A 24409-nucleotide genomic window follows, 5' to 3' on the forward strand; every position below is an offset into this window, starting at 1 on the left:
GCTGGGGTGTAAATCAGAGAGACATGAGCAGCCACATGGGCAACAAATGGTATGAATCATTCCAAAGCTGGACACCCTTAACTTTGAGCTACATACATATATTTGGCCCTCCCTAAGTGGGCGCACTTACAGACTAGGTAAGTACGAGCAGAAATTATGTTTTCCCCAGATCCTCTGCCTTACATGATCCTTGGTTAGAGGTAACCAAAAGAGGGCCTTCTAAGATACTCAGAAAGCAGGAGCAAAGCAGCGGCCAACACTCCCAGGTTATCACCGTAAAGTAAGGAGCAGTTTCCGAGAAGACCACGTGTCCTCAGCCTCCATGCTGCATCCAGCATGTTTTTCCAAACTGCTAGCCCTGCTCACCACCAGCAACCTCAGGCCCACCTCCAGACACTTGGCTGCAGACTCACAGGCATGGGAGTTGTCTGCAACAACTGCTTCCCACTCGGCTCTCCGTGAGAATCTTCCAATTCCTATCTGGCAGTCAGCCAGGCTTGGCTTCTCACCTGTCACGGCTCCTCCAACCTGTCCAAGTTGTCTACCAATGCTTCAGGCTGACTTGTGTAATCACTCTTTCTCTGACAGTACCTACAGCCACCGATGAAGGTGAGTATGTACTGCGGGAAGGGAAAATCCCAGAATTTTCAGGCAATACTTCTAGCTCTGAATTGACACTAATTCCTAGAGATCCAAAGTGCTATTGTGTTCCCTCGTAAAAGCAGTCTTATCGAAGTGTACTTCCTCAACTGAACCTGGACTGGTACACTAGTGGGAAGGTGAGAAGTCGTGCATAACTCTGTTGGGTGAAGAAGGGGTGGACTGTGGCAGAAACTGCTAGCTGTCCCCTAATATCCATCTTCCTCTTGCTTCTTTAGTCAAAGAACTCTCACGGTTTTAGCTGGGCACATGGCCTTCAGGGAAGAACTACATTTGCCAACCTCCATCACAGCAAGAGGTCTTCCCCGGTGGCTCAGTGGTAAAGAATCTGCCTGCCAATGCAGGAGATGCAGGTTTGCACCCTGGGTGAGGAAGATCCCCTCGAGCAGGAAATGACACCCACTCCAGTATTCTTCCCTGGGAAATCCCATGGACAGAGGAACCTGGCAGGCTACAGGCCATGGGGCCACAAAGAGTTGAATGCAACTTAGCAACTGAGCCAAGCAACCACAATCACAGCAAGAGTGGCCAGCTTATTAAGTTTTGGCCAAGGGGATGTAAGCAGAAGGGTTGTGGGCAACCTCTGGGTTGTGTCCATAAAGGAAAGGGACATGCCTTCCACTCTCCCTTCTCCTCTTCCCAGTTTGCCAGATGGCAGGCATAAGGGTGGGGGTGAACCTGTCCTCTTAAATGCTAAGAAGGAAGTCAGGTATTGAGGAAGACAAAACTATATCCAAGGAGCTCCCTAGGTACTGACCCTGGAGCTGCCATGTCAGCCATGGAATGTTTGCTCAGATTTTTATGCAAAGGAGAAAAACACTGTATCCTATTTAAGTTACTGTATTTTGTTTTGCCTTTGTTACAGTAGCCAAATGTGCACCCTAATAGAACACAACTCTTATGTCCTGGCCCTCTCCATTAAAAGTATACACTCAGCAACAACAACAAAAAAAAAATTAAAAAATGAAGCACAAGACCTAAGTAGACATTTATGCAGAGAAGACATACAGATGGCCAACAGGCACACGAGAAGATGCTCATCACTGATACTTAGTAGAGAAATGCAAATAAAACTACAATGAGATATACTGGTCAGAATGGCCACTGTCAAAGAAGCAAGTAATAAATGCTGGAGAGGGTGTGGAGAAAAGGGAAGCCCCTACCCACCACACACACTGTTGGTGGAATGTAAGCTGGTGCAGCCACTATGGGGAACAGAATGGAGGTGCCTTAAAACACTCAGACTACAGCCGCCATGCGATCCAGCAGTGCCACTTCTGGGTATATATTCAAAGGAAATGAAAACAGAAAATTGAAGAGAGATCTGCACCCCCATGTTCATTGAAGCATTATTCACAACAGCCAAGATGCAGAAACAACCTAAGTGTCTATCAACAAAGGAATGGATAAAGATATGGTATATAAAGAGAAATAACCCCACACAGAGAAGGACAAATACAATATGGTATCACTTCTATGTGGAATCTAAAAAATAAGAAAATATGTCAAAGTCATAGAAACAGAGTAGAAACGTATTTGCCAGGGACTAGGGCATGGGAGGAAATAGTAAGAGACTGGTAACAGGGTGCAAACTTTTCAGCAATAAGATGAGAATCTAATGTAAAACATGGTGACTATAGTTGATAACACGGTAGTCAATAACATCATGTAATTGAAATTTGCTAAGAGAATACAATTTAATTGTTCTTACCACACAAAAAAGTTATATATATATATATATATATATATGAGGTAATGGATGTGTTAATTACCTAGATGGGCAGAAATCCTTTCACAATATATGTGAAAGTGTTCATCTCACAGTCATGCCTAACTCTTTGCAACCCCACAGACTATAGCCCACCAGGCTCCTCTGTCCATGGGATTCTCCAGGCAAAAATACTGGAGTGTTACCATTTCCTTCACCAGGGGATCTTCCTGACACAGGGATAGAACTTCACCATCGAGATGACCTTCAATCCTTAGGCAATATAGAAAGGACAAAGAATTCTCAACTCTAGTTAAAACTTTTAGAAACTCTTGCACTTGCTTGGCCTCAACTGTTTTGACCTTTTGTCTTAATGACAATGAAGTCAGTCCCATAGACAGGACTGACTCTGAACCTAGGGCATCGTATCTACCTAGGACTGTTGCCCCAAAGTTAGACTCTGCCTTATTATAGGCTGATATAGCCAAATATTGCAAATGACTCATATGATACTCAGTTTTGAAATTTTTAAAAATGATGCTAAAGTATATTCAACATAAAATTAACCATTTTAACCATTTTTAAGTGGACAGTTCAGTGGCATGAAGTACAATGACACTGTTACAACCATTACCACCTTCTATCTTTAGAATATCTTTCATTTTGAAAAACTGAAACTTTGTACCAATTAAAAACCAATTCCTCACCTCCCCCTCCCCCACCAGCCCTGGGCACCCCCCATTCTACTCTGTCCCTATGAATTTGACTACTCTACGTATCTCGTGTAAGTGGAATCAATACACAGTTGTATCAACCAGATGCAAGTATCTTTTCCAAAATATCCTTCAGAACAACCCTATTCACTCTTTAAAACTGAGGCTTCATCTTCTGAAAGAGACATCCAAAAAAGATTGCCCGTGATGGCAATGGAAAGAACATTACAGGCACTATTAATAACTAACATAGCAGTTAAACTCTGCAGCCTCTATCCTTGCATCTTTGTTTCTTAAGTGAGGAGAAATAAGTCCCATCTTGAATCAACAAGACTGTTCCTGTCAGAGACCTCACACTGAAAGTTCTTAGGAATCTCCCAGAAGCAGAAAACAGCCTCCACTGAAGACTATCAACAAACAAATGACTGTGTAAAAGAGACAGCCCCAGACATGAAAAGTTAGGGAACTGGTGCTATACACTGTCACACTTCAATCTGTATGCAAGTTTCCTTAATTTTCCTAAATATTTTCCTTCACCTTTGTTGGCTTAAGGTTCTAAATTGTTGGCAAACAGCTCATTATCTGTAAGCAATGGTTTGCTAAAGCCAGATAGAACCAGCTTAAGAAAATCAATTATGAAACTGTCAGGAATCTTGCCAGACTGATGTTAAATTCCTGATAGCCTGAGATCAGGCTGTGAAAATATTAATACAATGGAAATCAGAAAACACTACAAACCATGGCCCCAGTCACTCCCACTCTCCCAGAGAATCTCCTGTTAAACATTTACTAACACACCACTGCCTCAGTTCAGTTCAGTTACTCAGTCATGTCCCACTCTTTTTGACCCCAAGGACTGCAGCATGCCAGGCTTCCCTGTCCATCACCAACTCCTGGTGCTTACTCAAACACATGTCCATCGAGTCGGTGATGCCATCCAACCATCTCAACCTCTGTCGTCTCCTACTCCTCCCACCTTCAATCTTTCCCAGCATCAAGGTCTTTTCAAATGAATCAGTTCTTTGCAGCAGGTGGCCAAAGTATTGGAGTTTCAGCTTCAGCAGCAGTCCTTCCAATGGAGATTCAGGACTGATTTCCTAAAACAAAACAAAACAAAAACAAAACAAAACAAAAAAAAGGACTGATTTCCTTTAGGATGGACTGGCTGGATCTCTTTGCTGTTCAAGGGACTCTCAAGAGTCTTCTCCAACACCACAGTTCAAAAGCATCAATTCTTCGGCACTTAGCTTTCTTCACCATCCAACTCTCACATCCATACATGACTACTGGAAAAACCATAGCTTTGACTAGATGGACCTTTGTTGGCAAAGTAATGTCTCTGCTTTTTAACACACTGTCTAGGTTGGTCATAACTTTTCTTCCAAGGAGGAAGCATCCTTTAATTTCATGGCTGCAGTCACTATCTGCAGTGATTTTGGAGTCCAAAAAACTCTTATCATATTATGCTAGAAAGGGAGATTCCTGAATCCACTTGTGGACCTTTAAGAGGTGCTAGTCTTAATAACTAAAATTTCATGGTGGTTTAGTTACTAAGTCGTGTCCTACTCTTTGCACTCTCATGGACTGTAGCCCACCAGCTACTCTGTCAATGGAATTTCCCAGGCAAGAATACTGGAGTGAGTTGCCATTTCCTTCTCCAGGGGATCTTCCTGACCCAGGGATTGAACCCGAGTCTCCTGAATTGGTAGGAGGATTCTTTATTGCTGAGCCACCAGGGAAGGCCCAAACTTTCATTGTAATGGGATTTTTACAAACAAGCAGCTTGTGGGTCAGATTTCTGTTTTTCAGTGTGATCTGGCTATCATCCATCTGTATATTGGGCCTCTCACTTCTCAACTTTTTCACTTTCTCTTCAAATCTTCTTATATCTCCTTATTCCTCCTTAATATTTGTCTTTTCTCAGAACTCAATAAAGACTGGAAAAGAGGAATGTGAAATGTGATCAAGGTTCAATGTGTAACAAAACATTTTCTTCATTCACATCAAGCTCCCAATAATTCTTGTCTTAAATAAAGGATGCAGAATTGGGGAAATTTTGTGATCCAGAATGTGCAGTAAAGTTTGTTCTCATGTTTTTGTTGCTGTTCAGTCACTTAGTCATGTCTGACTCCTTGCCACGCTATGGACTGCAGCACGCTAGGCTTCGTTGTCCTTATTATCTCCCAGAGTTTGCTCAAACTCATGTCCATTGAGTCAGTGATGCCATCCAACCATCTTATCCTCTGTCACCCCCTTCTCCTCATGCCCTCAATCTGTCCCAGCATCAGGGTCTTTTTCAATGAGTCAGTTCTTTGCATCAGGTGGCCAAAGTATTGGAGCTTCAGCTTTAGTATTAGTCCTTCCAATGAATATTCAGGGTTGATTTCCTTTAGGATGGACTGGTTTGATCTCCCTGCTGTCCAAGGGACTCTCAAGACTCATCTCCAGCACCACAGTGCGAAAGCATCAATTCTTTGGTGCTCAGCCTTCTTTATGGTCATGTACATGACTGCTGGAAAAACCATAGCTATTCGGACATTTGCTAGCAAAGTGATATCTCTGATTTTCAATACAGTGTCGAGGTTTGTCAGTGCTTCTTCCAAGGAGCAAGCATCTTTTAATTTCATGGCTGCAGTCACAGTGATTTTGGAGCCCAAGAAAATAAAGTCTCTCACTGATTCCATTTTTTTTCCCCATCTATTTGCCATGAAGTGATGGGGTCAGATGCCATGATCTTAGTTTTTTGAATGTTGAGTTTTAAGCCAGCTTTTTTACTCTCCTCTTTCACCTTCATCAAGAAGCTCTTTAGTTCCTCTTACTTTCTGCCATTAGGGTGGTGTCATCTGCATATCTGAGGTTACTGATATTTCTCCCGGCAATCTTGATTCCAGCTTGAGATTCATCCAGTCTGGCATTTTGCATGATGTACTCTGCCTAGTAGTTAAATAAGCAGGGTGACAATATACAGCCTTGACGTACTCCTTTCCTGATTTTGAACCAGTCTGTTGTTCCGTGTCCAGTTCTGTTGCTTCTTGACCTGCATACAGGTTTCTCAGAGGCAGGTGAGGTGGTCTGGTATTCCCATCTCTTTAAGAATTATCCACAGTTGTTGTGATCCACAAAGTCAAAGGCTTTAGTGTAGTCAATGAAGCAGAAATAGATGTTTTTCTGGAATTCCCTTGCTTTTTCTATGATCAAGGATTTTTCTATGACCCAATGGATCATGAGATTTATTCTCATCAACAAATAATAAAAAATAAAATTAAAAAATTTATTTAAATAAATGAAGTAAGAAATAGATGGTGTATATTCAGGTGTATATTCAGGGGTTCTCTCTCCCTTACACACCTTAGGAGACTGGCACATCACTTTCTGAGCTCTTTTGTTTTACATCTAGCTCGTGGTTTCTCTACTATGAATTCAGTCACTGTCACTGGACCAAAGGGGTTTCCCTGATAGCTCAGTTGGTAAAGAGTCCGCCTCCAATGCAGGAGACCCTGGTTCGATTCGTGGTTGGGAAGATCCGCTGGAGAAAGGATAAGCTACCCAATCCTGTATTCGTGGGCTTCCCTTGTGGCTCAGCTGGTAAAGAATCCACCCGAAATGCAGGAAACATGGGTTTGATCCCTGGGTTGGGAAGATCTCCTGGAAAAGGGAAAGGCTACCCATTCCAGTATTCTGGCCCGGAGAATTCCATGGACTATATAGTCCATGGGGTTGCAAAGAGTCGGACACAACTGAGTGACTTTCACTCGCTGGACCAAAGCTGACAAGTGACTTGAGGTGGAGAACACTTACTTCCCATGAAAATTTTGGGCTGAAAACTAGCTCTTAATTCCTTTTACACCTTGTTCGGCTCCAAAGCAGAATATTTCTCAGTGGAGGTAGATGGGAAATGCAGACCATTTCTCAACCTTGCCTGTAGAAGGCAGGCATCACTGCTTGTCAGCACAAGCCTGCACAACTCAGCACCAGCCTAGGCGTTTAGTTTCTGTCATCAAAAACTAACATTCCCACAACTGGGAGTGATCCCAATTGTCCGTTTCTAGGCACAAGTTGCCCTCACTCTAAGCATGTATATGTATCAATCTGCTGGATTTAAATTACAACAGAAACGCTTTTTTCATGTCTACGTTATAAAGAAATGGACATTTTTTTTTTCTTAAATGTATATTTTCATTTTTTTACACTGAAATAACTCATCTATTTGGAGTATATTTTAATGAAAATTAAAGGGAATGTAGGGCTTCCCAGGTGACTCAGTGGTAAAGAATCTACCTGCCAATACAGGAGATACAAGAGACATAGGTTCAATTCCTGGGTCAGGAAGAACTCCTGAAGTAGGAAATGGCAACCCATTCCAGTATTATTACCTGAAAAATTCCATGGACAGAAAAGTCTGGCGGGCTACAGTCCATGAGGTTGCAAAGGATCAGACACAACTGAGCAACTGAGCGCACACACATATACCTGTAAAGGGAACGCAAATCCAAATACATATATTTTTCCAAATGGCTCTCCAGTCATGTTAACACCATTTTGAACTTTTTAAGTTAATCTCTTTCCTCAATGATATAAGATGCTACCTTGCTCAAATGCTAAATTTCCATAGGTACTTGAAACTATTTCCACTGGTTTGTCTATCTAGGCAGGCATCAACACCCACACATGTGAATTATAGGGTCTTCATAATACTTTTTAATATGGAGTAAAGGTAGCCCCTTCTCATTGCTCTTCCTTCTGAAGACTTTGAAAGGTGTGTGAGTGTGTGTGGGGGTGCATGCTAAGTTACTTCAGTTCTGTCCAACTCTTTGCAACCCTATGGACAGTAGCTCTGTCAGACTCCTCTGTCCATGGGATTCTCCAGGCAAGAACAGTGGAGTGGGTTACCATGCCCTCCTCCAGGGGATCTTCCTAACCCAGGAATTGAACCTGTGTCTCCTGCGACTCCTGCACTGCAGACAGATTCTTCACCACTGAGCCACCAGGGAAGCCCCTTTCATAGGTACTCCTAAGCAGGAATGATACAAATAAATTCCTTATTTATTTTTCCGTTTGAAGTTTAGGATCCAGTGCCAGGAAAATTTTTGCCAGTATCTTTTTGGGGAATTACGTTAAATTTATATACTAACCTCAGGAGGTTTGACTTACTTATGATGTTAAATGGTCCTATCTAAGAACAAGGAATGTGTTTTTTATTTTTGCTGAACCCTACTTTTGTGATCGTTCAAGATGGCTTCAAAACCTTTCTCATATAGGCTTTGTGCATAATCTTTCAAAGCACAGTGACCCCGTTCTGTGTGACTAGGTCGGTTGACTACGACGAATCATATCAGCAGCTGGTCTCTATGAGGACAGGTGAGGAAGTGGACTGACTGACAGGGAAAAAGAAGAGCAAACGTCCTCTATGTCCTACTCTCCCTGATCTTAGTTCCATGACCCCCACCCCCCCGAAGATCTGTGTATGTGCACATCGCTGGCTATGCCATTATGCAGCACTCATTCAAACGCTGTCTTTAGTAAGCTTTACTGGACAATGTGGCTGAGCAGAAAGCGCAACGGGAAACAGACGTGAGTGAAATTTTGGATTTATTGTATAACAGAGCTTTGGAGTTGGACCATTTTATACCCCATTCAGAGACTTCTGAAGAATACTTCTTCTGCCCAATGAGCTGATTCCAGCAAGAATCAAAGGAGGAATACCAAGCATCAGGAAAGTGGTTTCCCAAAGGTGAAAGCAGGACTTCTCAGATACTGTCAGCTGTCTCTCTGTGAGAGACAGCTGAACTCCAGGTTAACTCCAGGCCTGCTTTACAACCTAACAGCATAACAGAGTATATAAAATAAGGAAATATAGGAGGAAAGGGAAAGCCAATTTCTTTCCTCTAATCCTCCAGCTCCTCTTTAGCTCAGAGAACAAAAGGGTTTACTCCATGGGACCAAAAGCAACCTTGTGTTAATGTGTTCAGCCCTCTCTGTCGGTGCCATCATCTTAGCTGCCATGGGTCCCCTGAGTTTCCCACAGGTTGACAAAATAAAAGGCCTCTCTTCCCTAAGGTTTCCCTTGCTTTGAATCTTTCCTAATAGCCTTATTCCATCTTAAAACATACCAGAACATCCATAAAATGGGGAACTCTGTACCTGTAAAAAGGAATGCAGAGGACTCCCCAGGGGTCCAGTGGCTAAGAATTTGCCTGACAGTGCAGGAGACATGCGTTCGATCCCTGTTGGGGAAGATTCCACATATTGTGGGGCAACAAGGCCCACGCACCACAACTACTCTACGCGCCCTAGAACCCATGCTCCACAACAAGAGAAGCCACTGCAGTGAGGAGCCCACACACTACAGTGAAGAATGGCCCCTACTCGGTGCAACAAGAGAAAGCGTGCGCACAGCAACTAACACCCAACACAGCCAAAAATAAATAAAAATTTTTAAAGAAAATCTCTATATACAACAGGAGAACAATTGCCAGGATATATCGTTAAGAGAGAAAAATCCAGGTAGATAAACTGTGTACAATTTGTTAGCATTTATCTAAGAAAAACTGCATATATAGATACATGTGTGTGTGCACGCTCAGTCATGTCCGACTCTTTGCGACCCCATGGACTGTAGCCTGCCAGGCTCCCCTGTCCATTGGATTTTCCAGGCAAGAATCCTGGAGTGGGTTGCCACTTCCTGCTCCAGGGGATCTTCCCGACCCAGGGATCGAACCCGAGTAGCCTACACTGGCAGGCAGATTCTTTTCCACTGAGCCACCTGGGAAGCCCAGATATACAGACACAGGTAACATTTACATGAGAAACAAACAATGGAGACAGCCCACCACCCCTGTCCCTGCTCCCACCAGCCTGGTCGGCGCATGCCTGGAGATCCTGTGGGCTCACTGCACCACGTGTGGCGTCCCGATTCGCTGTGGTTGTGATGACTGTTCCTCTGGTCGGTGTGTGACGGGTAGGAAGACCGCACACGAAGGTGCGGATGCATTGCATCCTTAGAATGTCAATGGCTACACCAGCTGCTGCTTTGGGTTCCCTGGTTGGCAGTAGCTGAGCAACCGTTTGGAAAGCAGCTAATCTGAGCAACGAAATATCCTTAATTGTAGGTTTGTTAACGATGGTGAGATCTTTCTCCACAAGGAAATAAAACACTATTTTAAATTTGATCACCAGACCAAAGCAGATGGTGAGATAATCCTTTGTCTTTATGGCAAAGGAGGAACTGAGCAGACAATTTGTATGTTAAATGGGTTGTACACATTTATTTTTTTGGATACTACCAATAAGAAAGTGTTGCTAGGCAGAGAGACACCTGTGCAGTCAGATCTTTCTTTACAGCCACAATAGAAGATGGATTTGGGGCTGTGTGTTCAGAAGCTAAAGGTCTTGTTAGTTTGAAGCACTCTACAACTCCTTTTTCAAAGTGGAGCCTTTTTTTCCCAGCACACAATACAGTTTTGGATTTAAAGCCAAATGGCAAAGTAGCATCAGTAGAGATGAACTTCGTCCTGCCCTCTATAACAGATTTTGAAATAGAAATTATGAAGAGAGGTGAGGTGAACTGGAAACAGCTAGGGTGGACAACTCTTTCAAGGACTTTTGCAATAAAGGAGAGTGAGAAACAGAACAGAAATATTACAGCAGGTATGGATATGCATATACTATGAATGAAGAGAGGGGGAAAACTGATGACGAAAAAGACAGGAAACAGTGCTGACAACTGAAACTCAAACAGTGTATACCTGCTATGATTCCACTGGAATACAGTAATTAATGCTTGTCTAGGGAAATGAATTTATTCACGTTATTTTTTTCTATTTCATATACAGGCATACTTCTGGATCCTTTGTGACAACGCTACTAAGAAACATTTGATGACAGACAGAAGGGTTGGATGCTTTTAATCAGGAGACTTGCATTCCAAATTCTCTGCTGCTGCTGCCCTGCTGCAGCAGCTAAAATGTGCCCAGTAGAATATGCGCCAGACATCTGCAACTTGCCTGGAAGACAGTCTCAATTTACTGGCTGCTAAAAGGTGGCAAATCATATGAGAGGAAACATCATGAAGTCCTTTTTAACTCTGAGTAGGGCATTCGGGTCCTGGACAAAGTCCTGTTTGACCTGGAAACTTATGACATTACAGCAGTCCATACTTCCGTATATATGAACTGAGATATTGAACCTCCAAGTACCTTTGGAAGAGCACAGTTGCCATGGTGATCTCTGGAGAAGGTTCAGACAGACTTATACAGGAATACGTATATTTTCAAAAACAATTTCTGCTAAAGAAAGCCAAAAAACAGAGTAAGAGATGTCTGAAGGAACTCTGTCTGTCTGGTGTTCTACACACAGATCAAACTACTGCTGCCCACTTGCCTTGAACTGAAGACCCCATTCCTGGATCACTGACTTCCTTCCTATCAGTTGTCTCTGCAGCCAGAAATGAGAATACCAAAGAACGAGATAGAAAATACTTCCTGAGAGGGACATTTAAGGACTCTAGCCTGATATATAAAGAGATTCCCTAGTGACCAAAATCAGCCTTCAGCAATGGGACATCCTCAGTGAAGAATTTCTGGTTTGGGGGCGTCCCTGGTGGTTCAGTGGTTATGAATCTTTATGCCAATATGGGGAACACAGATTTGATCCCTGCTCTGGGGAGATCCCGCAAGCCTCTGAGCAGCTAAGCCCATGCGTCACAACTGCTGGGCCCATATGCGCTGCAACTGCTGAAACCCAAGCACCTCGAGCCTGCGCTCTGCAGCCTGAGGGGCGACCACAACGAGAAGCCCGAGCACCACCGCGAAGAGTAGCTCCTGCTCGCTGCAACTAGAGAAAGCCCGTGCACAGCAACGAAGACCCAGTACAGCCAAAAAGATAGATAAATACAATCTTTAAAAAAAAAATTCTTGTAGTTAGCCTCCAACTAATAAAAATAAATGGAAAAAAATTAAAAAAAATAATAATAATAAAAATTCTGGTCTAGGTTTTTACAGAAATACACTGAACATCAGGTTGATGATGCAGTGGATGGTTACTGCAGGACAAATGTGTCCCTTCAGTCCTCCTAAGACTAAAGACAGCCATTGCTACCCTCAAATCACTGGATGCCACTACCCAGGCCAGGCTGAGAGGCTGATCAATTCCTGGATGCCAAAGCAGATCAATGCCACTGACCTTTCTGCCTGCACCTTGACCTACTCACAAGTCAGCTGACAAAGCTTAGGTGCTCTCTAAGCTGTAGACTGTCAGTGTTTCTTCTACTTGTGAAGGGTGGCGGGACTGGGGGCAGGGTGAAGGTGTAGTAGCGAGGGTCAACCTCCCAGACTTACTTGTACATAAAATAAATGAAAGTCTGGGACTTCCCTGGTGGTCTAGCGTGGCTAAGACTTTGCGCTGTCAATGCAGGGGGCCAGTGTTTGATCCCTGGTTGGGGAACTGGATCCCACATGCCACAACTAAGATCAAAGATCCCATGTGCTGCAGTTAAGACCTGGCACAGCCAAGTAAATAAATATTTTTTAAAATGAAAGTCTCATATCTTAAAAAAAAAAAAAAAGGAAAAATTCAGAAGAAATGGTTACCAGTGGTGTGGAAGAAGAATTAGGATGGAGGAAACAGAGACAGAAGCCGGACACATTTTGCATACTTGACTCTGAAACTATGTAAATATTCTACATAGATCTAAAACAAAGTCAAATTTTAGAACTCTCTAAGCATCCAAAACAAAATGGAACAAGTAAAATCAGTTAGTGTCCTCTTAGCTACTAAATCCAATGCCCTGCTCCAGGGCACATTCAACTTAATTTGCCTTTGACATTGCTGAATGTTGACCCATTATTAAAATTCTTTTACTTTTTGGCTTCTCTGAGACCAGTCTCTCCTGGTTTACCATTTAAGTCAAGTCTCTGATTTCACATCTCAGTATCCTTACTAGGCCCTCTTCTTCTACCTGTCCTTTTAATACAGGTAGTTCCCATTCCTCATTTTTTAATCTACTGCCCACTCTCAGCAGTGAAACTATACACTCCCCTGGCTTCTATTAGACACATTCACCTCAATATGCGATTATGAGAAAATAAATTTAAGATCAATATGAGTTAAACTGCTGTAGGAAAATACTGTCACAGGAGATTCTATTTCAAGGGAAGTACACTAACAGTTTCTTTGAGTTAAGTTGTTTCACACATCTATTAAATTCCAGGCTGGATGCATGAGACAAGTGCTAAGGCCTGGTGCACTGGGAAGACCCAGAGGAATCGGGTGGAGAGGGAGGTCGGAGGGGGATCGGGATGGGGAATACATGTAAATCCATGGCTGATTCATGTCAATGTATGACAAAAACCACTACAATACTGTAAAGTAATTAGCCTCCAACTAATAAAAATAAAGGAAAAAAAAAAAATTCCTGTCCATTCCTCAAAACCCACCTCCCTCAGTTATTACTTCCTCTGTGAAGCCTTCTTAAGATTTCTCTGGCCAAAATTAATTAATACTTCCTCTTCATTCTGATAACATAAAATCTCTCTTATAATATTTATATATTTCTGGGTATGTGTTCTCCACTGCCTAGACTATAAGCTTTTGAAAGCAGTGAAACTGGGTATATGATGCTAAGAAAGTAGTGGAGGAAAAAAGAAGACTAAAATGAGAAAAAGAAAGAAAAGAGTTGGAAGAACAGAGTTGAGCCCACAAGGAATTAAAGGTAAAATCAGGTAACTGTCTTCTCCAAGAGTAATATATAGGATAGTAGGATCTCCAGCAGATACACCAATTTAAAAGTGAGTTATATACTGAAGATTCATGAAACTCAAAGAATCTAAGACTGAGATTGGCTAATTTCTGACAAACTGACAGAAGTTTTAAAAGGAGAAAATCCATACTTCACCAGTTAACACCAAGTTACTTTAACAGGGTCCAGTAAGCTAAAAAGGAGAAAATCCATACTTCACCAGTTAACACCAAGTTACTTTAACAGGGTCCAGTAAGCTACAGAACAGTTCTTTTTCAAATCTATTACAGAAGATGGCGGTGATGGTGATGTAGTTTTTAATCCAAATCCACCCAAAGAGACAAATCAGGGTAACAAAACTCAAAAGCGTTAAAAAACACCTGCAACAAAACTAAGTGACAAGCTATGCCCACAAACACCAAAATAGAAATGGGTGGGAGAAAACAAGAGAAGTCACAAGAGCTGCATAATATCAGCATTTGTGAGGGAGGAAGCAGATAGAAGCAAAGGCATCTTATAGTTGAGAAAAGGGAAACAGCAAAAAAAAGCCAGAGGACAGAATAAAGACTCACAGTGAGCAAAACTGCCTGGAGTAGAGTCCAAATTGACCAGAACAGGGACGTGAGGGCAAAAGTCAAAGACGGTCCAGCTAAAATGTGAAGCCCAGAGATCTCAGAAAGTACAAGGCAATATTTTTTGAACCCTTTGTAAAAACAATAGAAAAGGGAGCTTTACACATAAAGCTAGAAAAGTTATCCTGACTAATCTCTCCTATCTAACAGGGCAAATTAGTTTCACATGAAAATTAATAACAAAAGGGGAGGCAATCAAATCTCAGAGTTATTATGAGGAAAAAGATGTTAGGGTGACATCAATAAAAGACAATAAAAGCAAAGCTTAAAACATGTTCACAAAACAGATGAAAACCACAAATTGATCATTTTAAATGAGCTAAAACAAAGTAACAAAATAATAGAAGATTTGAGAGAACAGGACTAAAGAAAATTAGAGGAACTAAAAATGAGATGATAGAATTCAGGAAATAACAACAAATGTAACCAAAAATTAAATCTTCAGAAATGAAGATTATGTTAGAAATAGTATAAAAACAAGTATTTAAAAAGAAGTCTTATAATAAATAGAAGGTGAAATTAAAAAAATTTAGTATCAAAAAGAAAATAAGAAAGTGATCTTAAAAGACTTGAGAAAAAAGTGGTAGATAAGATGGTCATAGAGGGGGATCCCCAAAGAAGAAAACTAAAGTGGTAGAGAACAAATACTAAAAACACTATTTTTTTTTTGGCCATACCACCCAGCTTGCAGGATTCTAGTTCGCCCACTAGGGATCAAACCTGGGTCCTCAGCAGTAAAAGCAAATCCTTAATCACTGGATCTCCAGGGGATTCCCTAAAAACACTATTTCAAGAAAACTGTCCCAATGAGAAAAAAATGACTTGAAGTTATGTACTGAAAAGGTATACTGCATATGTAAGAAAATCAACTCAGAACAACCAACTCCAAGACACAACTTAGTAAAGTTATTAAATATGTGAGAAACAAACATACTGAGCACCCAGGCAAAAATATGTCCGGGACTTACTTCAGAATAATCTGGAGAGTTAAGGACAGCGGGTAGGAGAGTTACTAAAAGCAGACAGGCCATGAGTTGATAACTGTTGAAGATGAACAGAAAATGCATACACTATTCTGTATGCTTCTGTGCACGTGTAAGGCTTTTCATGGAGTGTGAATGAACTACTGCTACTCACACAATAAGGAAAAAAAAAACACAAATTTTGGGCTGAACAAAAAGAAGCCAGATAAAAGTGAGAATGCAGTGTGATCTTATTTACATTAAGTTTTAAAAAAGGCAAAACAAATCTATGACGTTAAAAGTCAGGACAGTGACTACCCTTGAGGAAATAATAACTGAGAGAGGGCCAAAGGATGATTCTGCTGTACTGAAAGTATCCTTTTTTTGTTTTGGGCATTAGTCACATAGGTATGCCTGCTTTGTTAAAATTCATAAAACTGTACACTTACTTACCACTTAAAGTCCTTTTCTGTACGAATACTGTACTTCTTAAAAAGGTTTTTTGATTCACAAAATTCAAAGTAAAAGTGAATAAACAACTATTTCTGTATATTCTAAAAAAGCTTATTTCTATACTCAGTTTCAGTGGATATTCTTGGAAGACAGCTATACTACTTTCTGCCAATAGAAACAATCAAGCATACACTCAAACCCAGATAGTGAAAGAAAGTTAACCAGTACCTTCAGTCTCCTGAATGAATCAATATATCTGTACAGTATCTAACCAGCAGGAAAAGTGACTGCTATGTATACTTATGTACACACATAGAGAGCTACTGCTCAACACTGAAATGCCTCAAGCAGTGCTAACTCCACAAAGCCTACGCTGCTATATCAATGACACTAGAGCAGTGTGACTTAGCATATTTGACTAACCTGACTAACCAGAGTATACAAACACATACTAAACAACATGTGTAACCTTCATCTTGAAGGCACTGAGGGACAATCGAACAAATCGATGATGAGCACCCTGCCTGTTGTGAAGGAAGATACATACACCCTCTCACCAATGCAACAGAAAAGCTGGACAAGATAAAAAAATTCTTTTAAAAAATAAAGCTGGACAAGATACACCAATCTGAATGCTATACTAAAACCACGTAAGATGTTATCATTGAGGAAACTGGTTAAAGTTATGGGACATTTCTTTGTATCATCTCTTACCATGCACATGAATTTACAATGACCTTAAAATAAAAAGTTTAGTTAAAATTTTTAGAAATAAAAGATTTCTTAGAAGGTAGCTTTGAATATATTCAGTAATATATTACACATAGCTCATTTTTCTCCTTCACGCTCTTAAAGAAACCATTCCTTTAAAAAAAATAATAAAGGAAAAGTCAAGGGGGAAAAAAGGATATACCAATCTAAGCCACACTCTGACTGGTAGAGTCTTTGTTTAATATAGAAATAAAATCCATTGCAAGAACTTCTGGATATAAACTCAAAATATTGGAACCAGAATCGCAAAAGAGGCGTCTGCATGCATGTGTCCACAGCAGCATTACTCACACAGCTAGTAAGTAGAAGCGACCCAAATGTCAGTCAGTGGATGAACAAACAAAATGTATCCACACAAAACAGAATGTTACTCATCATTTTTGAAAGAATTGTCTCAAGTTATGACATGGGTGTCCTTAAGGACATCATGCTAAGTGAAATAAGTCAGCCACCAAACAACAATAATTAAATGAGAGACTAGAGTCTAAGCAAATAAACACTCATTGATTAATAGGCATAGAGTTTCAATTCTGGAAATCCATTATCCAACAATGTGAGTATACATAACACTGTTAAACTTGATTATGGTAGAGATGATAAATTTTATGTTGTGTTTTCTATCACAAATAAAAAATATGTTTTAACATTTTCAAATGAAATCTGAATGAATATGTCATATGCAGACTTGATTTTTAAAAATAAAGTTATTAAAATCGAAAGAATATGATCTCAGATGAAAGAATAAAACTGCTAGAAGAGATAAAGAGGTAAAATATTAATATACTGCTCCATCTGCTCAATTTAAATGTTAAGCTTCATGATACAGGTAAGTATAAGCAAATGTTGATTGCTTAAAACTACAGTAAAATTTGAGGAAGTTAAAATGCGTGGAGTAAAATATCAAGTTCCTGAGAAATCTGCATGCAGGTCAAGAAGCAACAGTTAGAACTGGACATGGAACACCACACTGGTTCCAAATCAGGAAAGGAGTACATCAAGGCTGTATATTGTCACCCTGCTTATTTAACTTATATGCAGAGTACATAACTTATATGAGAAATGCTGGGCTGGATGAAGCACAAGCTGGAATCAAGATTGCCGGGAGAAATATCAATAACCTCAGATATGCAGATGACACCACCCTTATGGCAGAAAGTGAAGAAGAACTAAAGACCCTCTTGATGAAAATGAAAGAGGAAAGTGAAAAAGTTGGCTTAAAACTCAACATTCAGAAAACTATGATCATGGCATCTGATCCCATCATTTCATGGCAAATAGATGGGGAAACAATGGAAACAGTGACAGACTTTACTTTTTTGGGGCTCCAAAATCACTGTGGATGGTGACTGCAGCCATGAAATTAAAAGATGCTGCTCCTTGAAAGAAAAGCTATGACAAACCTAGACAGCATGCTAAAAAACAAAGACATTACTTGGCCAACAAAGGTCCATCTAGTCAAAGCTATGATTTTTCCAGTAGTCCTGTATGGATATGAGAGTTGGATCATAAAGAAAGCTGAATGTCGAAGAACTGATGCTTTTGAACTGTGGTGCTGGAGAAGACTCTTCAGAGTCCCTTGGACTACAAGGAGATCCAACCAGTCCATCCTAAAGGAAATCAGTCCTGAATATTCATTGGAAGGACTGACGCTGAAGCTGAAACTCTAATACTTTGGCCACCTGATGCTAAGAACTGACTCATTTGAAAAGACCCTGATGCTGGGAAAGATTGAAGGCAGGAGGAGAAGGGGATGACAGAGGATGAGATGGTTCCATGACATCACTGACTCGATGGACATGAAATTGAGTAAGCTCTGGGAGTTGATGATGGACAGGAAAGCCTGGCATGCTGCAGTCTGTGGGGTCACAAAGAGTCGAACACAAATGAGCGACTGAACTGAAAATGACAAAAAGCAGGAAGAGGTAAATGAAAAGACTGTTGTAAGATTCTTCAAAATACTAACTTAAATAGCCTATAGTAAGTCAAGGATGTAAGCTGTCATGTCTAGAGTGATCACTACAAGGGTAATAAAAAGTTATCAGTAAAAAGAGAACAGAAAAACAGATTAATACAAATATTTCATGAGGCAAACAAGTAGGAAAAAATGGGACCAAAAACAGAATCAATAGCAAACCAATAGAAATAAACCTAATAAAGTCAATATACTTAAATTCAATTATAATAGTAACTATGTTATATGTGAAAGGACTGTACAGTCCAATTCAAAGATTTCAGATTGGATGAAATACACTGTATGCTATTTACAAGTTAAGTTTAAACATAAAAACATAGGTTGAAATAAAAAGTATGAAAAAAGCATGCAAACATTAGCTAAAATAAAGCTTGTATTGTCATATTAATATCTGATAAGTAGACTTTTTTAATTATGAAAGTGATTTTATTTAACTGATTATAAATAAAACCATACAAAAGAAAAAGTCTAAAAATCAGAGTTATAAACTAGTCAGTGAAAGATGTTTTTAAAAGCTCAGTCATTCTCTTTTTGAGGATTCTAAACAAACATAACTGAATACATGTAAAATATTATATTGCATATTATACAAAGAACTTTATAGAAATGGCTGTATTCTTTTTCCTTCACTTTTGCAAACACATCTTTCTATAACCCTATGCACTGGAGCCTGCCAGGCTCCTCTGTCCACAGATTCTCTAGGCAAGGATACTGGAGTGGGTTGCCATTTCCTTCTCCAGGAGCTCTTCCTGACCCAGGGATCAAACTGGGGTCTCCTGCATTGCAGGCAGATTCTTTTACCATCTGAGCCATAGAAAGGGAAGCCCTTTCTATGGTTACAAATTTGATTTCCAATCATGATATAGATCCGCTAGAGGGAAAAAAAAAGTATGTATATATATTTTTTCTTCTCATATCTCATCTCAAATAAAATTTGAGATATGACAAGCAGACTTTAAGGCAAAAAAAAATATTACTGAAGATAAAGACATATACTCATGGTGATAAAAGTACCAATTTGAATGAATATGTAATAAACTTAATTTGTATTCACCTATAGAAATCCTTTATAAGATAAATGTTTTATATGTATTTTATACCAACCATTGGCCACCAGTCGGAAATTGATTTTTTTAAAATAACAACTTCATTGAATTCCAATTTATATACCATATAATTTATCTATTTTAAAAGGTAAAAATAGGGCTTCCCTGGTGGTCCAGTGTCCATGTTCCCAATGCAGGGGGCCCAGGTTCAGTCCCTGGTCAGGCAACTAGATCCCACAGAGAGCAACAAAGAGTTTGCACGCTGCAAATAAGACCTGGCACAGCCAAATAACTTAATTTTTTTTTAATAACAATTTTTTTAAAAGGTAAAAATAAAAGTTTTTTAGTACGTTCACAGACTTGTGCAATCACCACCACAATCAACTTCAGAACATTTCCATCACCTCCTAAAAAACCGTCGTACCCATTAACAGTCATGCACACACTCAGCTCCAATCTGGAGTCTAGATATCCACTAAGCAATCCACTAATTTATTTTCTGTGTATAGCTTGCCTCCTATGGACATTTCCTATAAATGGAATCATACAATATGTGGTGCCTTGAGATCTGGCTGTTTTATCCAATCGCTGTGTCGGGCTCAGAGTCCAGTTTTTGTGATCTCTATCAGATCTGGTGCAGCTCCTTTGGTGCGGCTGCTCGACCAACTCAGAAACTGAGATCACCCTCCTCACATACACCCAACACGCACGGTGAGAAGCAGAAAGGATCCATACAGGAGAAGAATGGGAGACACAGGACAGCTACTCGTTCCAAGCAGCAGTTTGGGAGTTCAGCTAGGTGATGTTGCAGGGATCTTCTCTGCTGGCAGAGAATGCTCCTTGATTAGGGCACAGTCTCCTTGGGAGTGGCTCCTGGTCTATTGTTGGTTACCGCCCTCGGCTAAACAGACAGATCCTGGCCAGATCCAGGCCAGATCCACCCCAAGGAATATGCTGTGAGTGTGTGTCCCTCTGCTTCTTCCCCATCCCCGTTCAACTTCTCATCGCCTAGTGCCCCAACCCCCACCTTGTTTCAGATTTTTATTAAGCAAGCTCTTGGGGGGCAGAGGGCGGGGATAGTCATGTTGTCAGAAAAGCGGGCAAACTAATTATCCTCTATAATGTTTATTATTTATTCATGTTAGGTAGTTAGAATAGGGAAAAGGAGTCCAAAATGGCAGTGGCTAAAAGACAAGGAAGGAAAAAGCCCACGAAAATAAAACAGAGGAAGGTCAAAGGAAGGTCCAAGGACCGGAGTGAGGACTTCAGGTAGAACAGCAATCCTGGCCAAGTCCAGTTTGCACAGGGCAGGCCAGGGGGGAGAAGAAAAACATAAAAAGAGGCGGCAAAGGGCTCTTTTTCTCTCTCTCTCCCACGCGTGCCTGTGCTCGTGCGCGCTCTCTTCCCCCGCCCACAACGCGATGGGGCGCTCTTCTCTTTGCATCTTTGCATCAACGTGCCCTCACGCCTCGAAGATGGATTTTCCTGCTATCTTCTAAATAAAATAGAGCTATAACACTGATTTCTCTAAGAGCTATAACACGGTCTGTCCAAGACCTGAGAGCTGTGACGCGCTGAGGAGGCTTTAATGTCCATCACTCCAAATCCTTGTGACGAGACAAAGAACTGAGAAGCATACACTCACCTGACATTAATAAAATAGAATTCACACACACACACACTTTTAAAACACCAGAAAAAAAACAGGAGGACAGCTACAATCCAGGCTATGTGGTAAGCCACAGAACTCAGAAGAAGGCTTAGAACACCCATGGTTAAGCATCTCACTGAAGAATCCTGAATATCCTGTGCAGTTGGAACCCAGTTAAAACCTACTGTAATTTACTTCCTAAAACAATCACACTGGGTCTTCTCTCAAAGCCTCTTTTTAAAAAGGAGGGGGGAAACTGAGAAACACCATCCAACTCCAGTTCTGCAGCAGCCTCACATTCATTCTACAATATTCATTTGGTATTAAAACAAAAAAAAGTTTCTGCTGCCCCACCTCATCACTTGGCTCTTCCTTCCTCTCACCTCCTTCTCTGTCTTCTATGATGAAGCAGCAACAAATTTCAGCTCCCAGTGACAGCTTCCCCAGGAAAAACTATACCCACTACACTGAACCAGCAAGACTCAAGGGATGACAATCATAAGGTAATTTTATTTGTGTTGTGTCCCCTTTAATTTTTTTTTCCAGAAATGACCCTTAAGTCTATGAAAAGATGGACACCTTCTCTCATAATAAGAAAGATGAATATTAAAGTTATGTTGAGATGCCATTTCTCACCTATTGAATTGATAAAATGCCAAAAGTTTAACGCATTGCTGTTGACGTTTTGGGAAAACAGGCACTCTCATACATTACTGGTGGGTTTAAAGGGTACAACTTCTCTGGAGGGTCTTTTAGCAATATTTACCAAATGCACTTAACCTTTGGCCCAGAAATTCCACTTTTAGAAAATGAGTTCCACCGATATACCTGTGTATGTAACCTGACATGTACAAATTTATACACACATATACACACAAAGTTTTCATTGCATCACTTTCTGTAATAGTGAGAGACTATAAATCCCAAGCATCTGGCAATGGGGAACAGGCTAAAAAACTATGGTACATTTAAATAAACTGGTACTGGTTTATATGGTACAGGTTAAATATGGCACAGGGTAAATAAACTATGTCACATCTACCATGAACTCTAGAATACTATGGAACTGTAAAGAAAAAGAAGATCTCTATGTACTGATATATAGGAAGCTCTCCCAGTTACATTGTCAAGTTAAAAAAAAATAAACACATGTGACTTCACAGAAGATATCCAGGAATCTATCCTTCTACCTAACAACTACTGGACCAGCAGGAATTGTCTAGAGGTGAATATTTTGGAACTGTGGAGTTCAGTCAGACACTGGAACACTCGCAGCAGACCTTACAAAGGGACTGGTGAGTTAGCCCCTTGCATGGCACTTCCCATGCCTCAGGCCCTCAGCAGACGGCCTTGGGCACAACAGCCCACATTCCAGGGAAGATGTTCATGACATCAGATCTGACAATGATTTGTTGGATGTGATACCGAAAGTACAGGCAAAAACAACAAAAATAAATATAATATGAGTTCATCAAAATTAAGCTTTTGTACATCAGGCTTCTGGTAAAGAATCCGCCCGCCAATTCAGGAGACCCAAGAGACATGGGTTCAGTCCCTGGGTTGGGAAGATCCCCTGGGGGAGGAAATGGCAACCCACTCCAGTACCCTTGCCTGGAAAATTCCATGGACAGTGATGGGTTACAGTCTGTGGGGTCGCAGAGTCAGACACAACTGAGTGCGCATGCGCGCGCGCACACACACACGCACACACACACACACACATCAAAGCACACTACGGAGAAAGTGAAAAGACAACCCACAGGATGGGAAAAATATCTACAAATGATATATCTGATACAAGGTTAATATCCAGAATATATAAAGTACTCTTGCACCTCAACAATACAAAGTGGCTAACCCAAATTCAAAAACAGAGAGAGAACTTGAATGAACTTTTCTCCAGAGGAGACAAATGGCCAAAAGGCACATGAAAAGGCACAGCATCAGCCGTTAGGAAATGCAAATCAACACTACGATGATACACCACTTCACAAACTATTATCAGAAGCAAGCAGAACATAGGTGTTGGATGTGGAGAAACTGGAACCCTCCTCTCTGGCTGGTCAGAAGGTAAAATGGTACAGTCACTGTTAGAGAAACAGCCTGGCAGTTCCTCATAAAGGTAAACACACAGTTACCAAATAATCCAGCATTCTCCTTCTACGTTAAAATGGTAAATTTTATATTACTACTGTCTTACGGCAATTAAAAAAAAAAAGGTCTGAAAGGTATGCTACATTTTTTGTAAGAATAGGAGATTCATATTTGCTTACTGCTAAAGAAATACTGGAGCAATAAACATATAAAAACGTTTACCTGTAAGAGGAGACACGAACTTGGGCAAACTCCAGGAGATGGTGAGGGACAGGGACGCTTGGCATGCTGCAGGCCATGGGGTCGCAAAGAGTCAGACACGACTTGGTGACTGAACAACAACAAGAGGAGAATGGCAATTGGGTAGACAGGGACAGGTGTGAGGCAGCTTTCTCTGTGTACACTATTCATATCATTTTATTTATTGACATATAGTTGATTTACAATGTTGTGTTAGTCTCTGGTACTCAGCAAAGTGATTCAGTTATACATTTATACATGTATTCTTCAGGTTCTTTTCCATTATAGATTATTACAAGATAATGAACATAGTTCCCAGTCCTATTCATACTAGGACCTCACTGTTCATCTCCTTTACGTACGGTGCTATGCCTCTGTCGATCCCAAGCTCCTCGTTTCTCTCTCTCATCCCTTCTCCCCTTTGGGAACCTTAAGTTTGTTTTCTATGTCTGTGAGTCTGGTCCTGTTTTGGCAATAAGTTCATTTGTATCATTCTTTTTACACTTCACATTTAAGAGATATCATTTGATATTGGTCCTTCTCTGCCTGGCTTTACCTCACTTACTAGGATAATCTCTAGGTCCAACCATATGGCTGCAAATGGCGTTATTTCATTCTTTTTACAGCTGGGTAATATTCCACTGTATATATGTACCACATCTTCTTTATCCAATCATCTGTCAATGAACATTTAGCTTGCTTCCACGTCTCGGCTATTTTCCATAGTGCTGCTATGAACACTGGTGTGCAAGTATCTTTCTGAATTAGCGTT

At 40.7% G+C, this 24409-nt stretch overlaps 1 pseudogene; it reads left to right on the forward strand.

Moving 5' to 3' along the window:
- The first annotated feature begins 603 nt into the window (after positions 1-603).
- Positions 604-12402, forward strand: LOC122447234 (annotated as a pseudogene).
- The last annotated feature ends 12007 nt before the right edge of the window (positions 12403-24409 follow it).

This window comes from Cervus canadensis, chromosome 9, assembly GCF_019320065.1.
Source record: "Cervus canadensis isolate Bull #8, Minnesota chromosome 9, ASM1932006v1, whole genome shotgun sequence".
Lineage (NCBI taxonomy): Eukaryota > Metazoa > Chordata > Mammalia > Artiodactyla > Cervidae > Cervus > Cervus canadensis.